This window comes from Oryza glaberrima, chromosome 12 (assembly GCF_000147395.1).
Source record: "Oryza glaberrima chromosome 12, OglaRS2, whole genome shotgun sequence".
Taxonomy (NCBI): Eukaryota; Viridiplantae; Streptophyta; class Magnoliopsida; order Poales; family Poaceae; genus Oryza; species Oryza glaberrima.
Genome location: NC_068337.1, coordinates 17749103 through 17757366, shown reverse-complemented (window position 1 = coordinate 17757366; position 8264 = coordinate 17749103). Strand labels below are relative to the sequence as shown.

Genomic DNA, 8264 nt, shown 5'->3' with positions numbered 1-8264 from the left:
CGATTGGATCTGTCTTCCGTTTCCTGCTGAACTTTTCAGGTCAAGTGGGTTTATATTCACGATGAGATACCATCGGCTACGTAAAGATGATATACGATACATAGATGCAAACCTAGATTATAGCGACTTTAAAAGGCCGGTGGTCCCACCACGTTGTTAAACATAATGATCTACGGTGGTGATAATATGATTGATTTAATCGACACCTAGATTTTTCTGGTTAATGTGAGAGTTTATACTGCCCGATGAAAGTGCCCGATGAGTTAACCCGTGCGTTGCACGGGTACGATGTTAAAAGGAAAATATGATAATTTTGATAAATAGGGTTGTTCAAAATATTTTGCCTGAAAACATGGGATTCCTCGAAACAAATCGTAATATCTGGGGTTTTGCATTACACATGCCTAAAACTTAGGGTTTTATGAATATTTCTCTTTTATTAAATTACTCTTTAAAACAAATCTACATTGTATTCTGCTCTCTAGTGTTGTTTGAACTAAATATTTTAAAAAATATTGATAGCTAAAGTTGTAATTGTTTGATCTCAAGTTTATCAAGAACTGAAGAAAAGTACCTAGCTACTACATAACATGAATCCTCAAATACCATCTACAGTATTATATATAACTAGCGAAATGCCCGTGCTTCGCTGCGGTCCGGGTGAAAACGGTATGGAAATTTCCCGACCGTACCGATACCGTTTTCACAAAACTAATATAATAATAATATATAATAATTCTAATATTTTTTAGAATCACTATATATCTGTTGAAGAAAGAGGAGCAAATAGATGGTACGGACTCTAATATGCCGTGTTTTGCGGATGACGAAAAGGAAAAAATAATTACGTTTAATTTTTAAATTTAAAACTGGTTCATTATAAGATTTAAGAATCACTAACGTGCTTGTGGCTAGCGAGAGGCAACAATCTAGCGAGAGGCAAAGTAATAATAGGATTTGAGATGTGGGAGGCAAAGTAGGTGGAGAAAAAAAAATTGCGCAGCAACAGCCTAGGAGAGGATTTGAGATGTGGGAGGCGAAGTAATAATAGGTGTAAAAGGGAGAGCTGGTGGGAATCGAACCGTGGCGGGCAGGTTAAAGATTTTCTCCACTAACAAAGTAGGCAAGTTGCTAGTTGTGGTTGGTATTTACATGAGCGGTAGATATTGTATATCAACTGAGGTTTTGGAGTAGATTAGAAAAGGTCCGATCCAACTATTAAGCGGAGTAAAACGGATTTTGGCAACGTGGGATGACGGACGAAAAAAATCACCGGAAGCCTTACGAATTTTTTAATTAGGTATAGGTATAGATATAGATAGATATAGATATAGATATGGATGGAGTGGACTGACTTAAAAAAAAGCCTATACAACTTTTGGTTTTCTCTATAAATAAATAACATTATCTATTTTTCCATGTTTGATTATAATATTATATATATATTCAGTAATAATTTTTTCTAAATATTATAGCGGTTCTAATTTGATAATTTGTATAGGAACTAACGATTCTAACTCCATCTCCTAGGGATGAGATTTGCTAATTACCTGCTGGTTAATTATGCATGCATGCGTGGACACGTAATTAACATTTGAAGATCTTGTGTAGTAAACTTATGCGTCTTTTTTTGAAAGGTTATAGACCTATGCTTCAGATCACCTGCGAAAAGCATTCATGGCAAAATCTGTTAGGCATGTCCAGTCAGCTCATCAAGAACCGAAGTAATAATCATAGGCCCAAACTCATCTCACATCTGAACATCATATACGACGTACAGTACATGCAGAGATCATGGCCGGCCTTGCTTCGGGCGACGGTGCCCCTTGCTTGTCGATTTCAATCGCCGTTCGAGCGCGATCACATAGACAGAGAGACATACGTACGATGGAGACATGAAAGGTCATGGCGACGGCCGGACGGTTAGCTCCTCACGACGCTGCGTCAGATCATGCCGTTCAATCCGCCGATGCCATGTGTTCCCGTTGTCGTCAGGATATACTTATATACAATGACCTAAATAATTAATGGAAACGTAATAAGATGAACGATACTTACAAAGTCCAACAACTCATAATAGAGACGTCGAGTGCGTCCAGCTGGTATAGTTCGTAGATACCCATAAAATTGATCCAGAGAATATCTTCTCCTTGCAAGAAGTCCGTGTCCCTGATCCTCGCTCCGATCATCTCTCTACCGATGGCGCTCATCTGCATGTACAGTTGATGGAATTTGTACATTTGTGTCGGTAGGGACTGCAGCTGCTCAGGCTTGACAAGCGGTTTACTGAGTTCGTACATGTATTTCACTTCCACCTTTTCGATTGGTGCGCCTCGTAGCAATTGATCCGTAGTTAGCCCGGTGTCATTAATAAAATCTTGTATTCCAAATTCTTCACCGGTCACCAACGGCTCGATCTCCTGCTTTGGTTGCTCTCCAAGCTGAGGGACTGGTTTGGACTTTCCAGAAGATGCTTTCTTAAGTGTTCGCTCATAGTCCGATAGCTTTATGGCCTCCTTGGCAGGTGCAGACATACCCCTGAAGAAGTTTCTGGCACTCGGGTCTATAGGAATCTTCTTTTCTGGACTTTGAGGCTTCAATTGTCTCCTGACTTCTGATGCCACATAAGCGCCAAGCTCCTCTTGCGTGCAATCGTACCTCGGGTCCTTTTTTTGGCGGCGTCAACTTTCGCCTTCTTCGTTGCCCTTGTGGGGGCAGGCGGTGGAGCTTGGGGGGCCCTTGACTTGGAAGGTGCCGGACGAGGAGCTTGAGGAGGAGTTGGTGTAGGATCCTGACGAGGAGTCGGTGCAGGAGCCTGAGGTGGAGACAGTGATGGAGCATGAGGAGGAGACGGTGTAGGAGCCTGAGGAGGAGTCGGTGCAGGAGCCTGAGGTGGAGACGGTGCTGGAGCATGAGGAGGAGACGGTGCAGGAGCCTGAGGAGGAGATGGTGGAGCCGGAGGAGATGGTGCACGAGACGCCGCTTGTCGCCCAGGGAGGATGATGTACCGCTTGCGCCATAATATAATGGCGTGGCTTGTGTCTCGTAGATGCGTCTCACCGTCTCCTCCAGGGTAGTCCAACTCGTGATCCTCGTACGCGGCTTCCACCAACTCAACTTCAATCTTAGAGTATCCTGCTGGAATCGGCCTGCAGTGGTAAGTCCCTGAAGGGTCCGTTGGGATGGCCATGCCCGACGCCACCTTCACGTGGTGATAGGTTATCTATTAGTAATCAACATATATAAGCAGCAACTTGCGGAATGGACAAGTCTAAAATCTATAAACTACGAGCTTACCATTATTGATATGTTCTTCAAGGGAATATGCAGCTCACATGGTGTCCGCTGAGTGATGTCATCAACGGGGCAGGTGGTTTCGTCCTGGGTTTGCATATGCCATACAACAATTGATTTATATGGATAATCAATACATCCAAAATAGTTTACATCGTGTACACAATAATTACGGCAATACATCGGCGGTGACGGTTGACCGCACTTACTTTCTTCTCACTATTGTTCCTTCCTTGTGATCGCTACGTGAGTAAGGGGTGTCTTCATTTGATAGGAGGATGCTAGGGTCAATCGTCACCGTGAAAGGGGGTTGCCCATCCAACTGATCGTAATCCTCGTCAGTCGTGTTCTCTACTCCGACGATTTTTCTTTTGCCTGGGAGAACCACGTGGCGCTTCGGCTCATCAGGCCCTTTGCCCTTCTTTCCTTTGCTAGACATGTCCTTCACGTAAAAGACTTGCGTTACATCATTGGCAAGGACAAAAGGTTCGTCCGAGTATCCAACCTTGTTAAGGTCAACTGTTGCCATCCCACTGTCATCAATCGTTATGCCTCCACCAGTCAACCTAACCCATTGGCACCGGAACAGAGGGACCTTGAGAGGACCATAGTCAAGTTCCGATATGTCCTCGATGGCACCGTAATACGTGCTAGTTGTTCCATCGTGTCCCATGGCATCGATACGAACAGCGCTGTTTTGGTTCGTGCTCTTCATGTCTTGGGCTCTCGTGTAGAATGTATACCCATTGATCTCATATCCCTGGAATGTCGTGATCGAGCCAGATGGTCCCCTCGCCAGGAAGGTCAGTTGTTGGTTAATCGTCTCGTTACCCATGAGATGTTGTCGTAGCCACGCGGGGAAAGTATCAATGTGATGCCGTGTAATCCATGCATCGGACTTACCGATGTTTTTGGCGCGAGCTAGAGCCAAGTGCTCCTCGATGTAAGGAGCCACCAACGAAGATTGTTGCAGAACCGTGAAATGGGCTTTACGGAATAAATTGTTGTCTACCGTCATTATTGCTTTCCTTCTGAGAATCCCCTTTCCCCGTAGTCTCCCTTCGTGGCGTGATTCAGGTACCCCGATTGGGCGAAGGTCTTCAATAAATTCTACGCAGATTTCGATGACCTCCTCTGTTCCATACCCCTTGGCGATGCTTGCCTCTGGATGAGCACGGTTACGAACATACTTCTTCAGAACGCCCATGTACCTCACGAAAGGAAACATGTTGTGTAGGTACACAGGCACGAGAATACCGATCTCTTTGACAAGGTGACAAAGCAGATGCGTCATTATATTGAAAAATGAAGGTGGAAATATCAACTCAAAACTGATAAGACATTGCACCACATCATTCTGAAGGGCTTCTAATCTATCCGGATCAATGACCTTCTGCGAAATTGCGTTCATGAAAGCATATAGCTTTGTTATTGTTGCCCGGACATTGTCCGGAAGGATACCCCTTATTACAACTGGTAGCAGTTGTGTCATCAACACGTGACAGTCATGAGACTTTAGGTTTGTGAACTTCTTCTCCTTCCTGCTTATTATTCGCTTTATATTCGTGGAGTATCCAGACGGTACCTTTATGCTCTCCAAGCATTCAAACATACTTTCCTTCTCTGCCTTGCTAAGAGTGTAGCTGGCTGGACTCAAGTAATGGCTGCATTTCTCCTTTGGTTCTGGGTGAAGGTCGCCGCGTTGTTCCATATGCTTCAGATCATTACGTGCTTCCAGTGTATCTTTCGACTTTCCATATACACCTAGAAAGCCAAGAAGGTTTACGCAAAGGTTCTTAGTGAGAGGTGCATCACGTTGATTGCGTGGCGGACGTCCAAGAATTCCCAATAGGGTAACTCCCAAAATATGGAGTTTTTTTTCCACATCGCCGCGTGACCATCTTCGCACTCTATAGGCTGGCTGCCAGGCCCCTTTCCAAACACTACTTTAAGATCTTTCACCATAGCAAACACTGTTTTCCCGCTGTGATATTTAGGCTTCGTACGGTGGTCCGCCTTATGTTCAAAGTGCTTGCCTTTCTTCCGTACTAGGTGGTTTGCAGCAAGAAATCGACGATGACCCATGTACACAACCTTCCTACAGTGCTTAAGATACGTACTTTCTGCTTCATCCATACAGTGAGTGCAAGCCTTGTACCCTTTGTTTGACTGCCCGGATAGGTTGCTAAGTGCAGGCCAATCGTTGACGGTTACGAACAGCAGCGCTCGTAGGTTAAACTCCTCTTGTTTGTCCTCGTCCCACACGGGGACACCTTCCTTCTTCCACAACAGTTTAAGATTTTCGACCAGTGGTCTTAGGAACACATCGATGTCGTTACCAGGTTGCTTGGGGCCTTGAATAATAATCGGCATCATTATGTACTTCCTGTTCATGCATAGCCAAGGGGGAAGGTTGTAGATACACATCGTAACGGGCCAAGTGCTATGGCCGCTGCTCATCTCTCCAAAAGGATTCATGCCATCCGTACTTAAACCAAACCGTTTGTTTCGTGCGTCCTTTCCAAAGTCTTTAAATTTTCTGTCGATGTTTCGCCACTGCGAACCATCTGCGGGGTGTCTCAGCATCTCGTTTTGTTGACGTTCTTCAGCGTGCCAACGCATCATTCTAGCATTCCCCTTGTTCCTAAACAAACACCTTAGCCGTGGTATTATAGGGAAATACCACATCACCTTAGCAGGAATTCTCTTCTTCGTTAGCTGCCCGTCAACCTCACCTGGATCATCTCGTCTAATCTTGTATCGTAGTGCTTTACAAACAGGGCATGCTTCTAGGTTCTCATACTCCTCACCGCGATATAGGATATAATCATTCGGACATGCGTGAATCTTCTGAACTTCCAGTCCTAGAGGGCAGACTATCTTCTTAGCCTCGTACGTTGTCTCGGGCAATTTGTTTCCCTCCGGAAGAATGTTCTTGACGAGTTTCTATAAATCGCCAAATGCCTTGTCACTAACACCATTTTTTGCCTTCCATTGCAAGAACTCCAGAGTGGTATCCAACTTTTTGTGCCCCTGCTCGCAACCTGGGTACAACGACGTTCTGTGGTCCTCTAACATCTTGTCCAAGTTATGGGCCCCCTCTTCACTTTCACAGTCCTCCTTGGCATCCTGCAACATCTGACCAAGATCATCCGCAACGTTGTTATAATCAGCATCTCTGTCCTCCTCGCCCGTTTGATTTCCTTCAAATCCAGCGTACTGAGCAAAGTCTGGAATATTGTCGTCTTCCACTTCATCTTCTTCCATTTCAACCCCTTGCTCTCCGTGGGATGTCCAACAATTATAGCTTGGTATGAACCCTGACTCAAACAAGTGGAAATGAATAGTCTTGGATGCAGAATACTCCTTCTGATTCTTACACTTATTGCATGGACAACAAATAAAACCCTTCTGCTTGTTAGCTTCGGCCACTCTCAAAAAATAATGCACGCCGTCAATAAACTCTTTGGACCGCCGGTCAGCGTACATCCATTGCCGATCCATCTACATGAAATGAAAAAAAATCGTACACAAATAATCATTCGTACAATAATGACAGTTATACAATAATGATAAAATAATCACAAACTCTTTCAACAGTCATACAATAATGACATATCATTATTCATACAAAAATTATAAAATATTCCACCAAATAATTCTTATTTATTATTTTTGATGTTTTAAATTCTTTTAATTTTCAATTTAGTTTGTTTTCTTTTATTTAAGATTATCACTATATTTTCCTAATCAACTATTTTATAAAACCTTATTTAGCAAATAAACAAAATTTCTATATATTCTTTCTTTTCCCACACAAATTTTCTCTTTCATCAACTTACAACAAAATTTTGGAGACAAAAAAGTGTGCAAAACATAGCTCCAAATGTAATATGACCAAAAAAAACATTGGAGGATGAAGTTGCTAACCTTTTAGGCACCTCCGATTTGTATATAATCACCAAAGTAAATTCACTATAAATTTTGGCATGACCCCCCCTTTTTTTTAAAGAAATTTTGAAGCTTGCTCGGGCTAGAGGAGGAAGAAGACATATATAAAGGGGTGGAACTTTAGTCCTGATTGGTGTTACCAACCGGGGCTAAAGATCGACGGGATCTTTAGTCCCAGTTGGTAGTACCAACCGGGACTAAAGTTACGATCTTTAGTCCCGGTTGGTAGACAAGCCCTGACAGCATTTGAACCGGGACTAAAGATGATCTATTACCAACCGGGACTAAAGATCAAATATGCCCATTACCCTTTTTAACCGGGACTAAAGATCATCTTTAGTCCCGGTTTTTATTGCAACCGGGACTATTGTGGAAATCGCCCGACCGACGAAAGATGGTTTCTCCACCAGTGTAATGTTGTACTTCTCTTAATTTTCAATTTAGTTTGTTTTCTATTTTTCAAGATTAATTTTCATCATATTTTAAACTATGCGAATAAAATTTCTATATATTCTTCTTCCCCACACAAATTTTCTCTCTCATCAACTTACAACAAAGTTTTGGAGAAAAAAATGTGTGAAACATATCTCCAAAAGTAATATAACAACAAAAAACATTGGAGGATGAGGTTACTAACCTTTTAGACACCTCCGATTTGTATATAATCACTAAAGAAATTTCACAAGAAATTTTGGCATGACCTCCCCTCTTTCTTTGAGAAATTTTGAAGCTTGCTCTCGGGTTGGAGGAGGAAGAAGGCATATATAAAGAGGGGGGATCTTTAGTCCCGGTTGGTAACACCAACCGGGACCAAAGATCCCGGGGGCCCTGACAACGTCTGATATCTCTACAACCGGGACTAAAGATGATCTTTAGTCCCGGTTTGTGTTACCAACCGGGACTAAAGATCACATATGCCTGTTGTAGCCACCAACCGGAACTAAAGATCATCTTTAATCCCGGTTTTAAATGGATTCGGGACTATTGTGGATTTCGGCCAACCGACCAAAGATGGTTTC

General features: G+C 43.0%; 1 pseudogene; it reads right to left on the bottom strand.

The window, feature by feature from the left end:
• Positions 1-3499: 3499 nt before the first annotated feature.
• Positions 3500-6783, bottom strand: LOC127756970 (uncharacterized; annotated as a pseudogene).
• Between the last annotated feature and the right edge of the window lie 1481 nt (positions 6784-8264).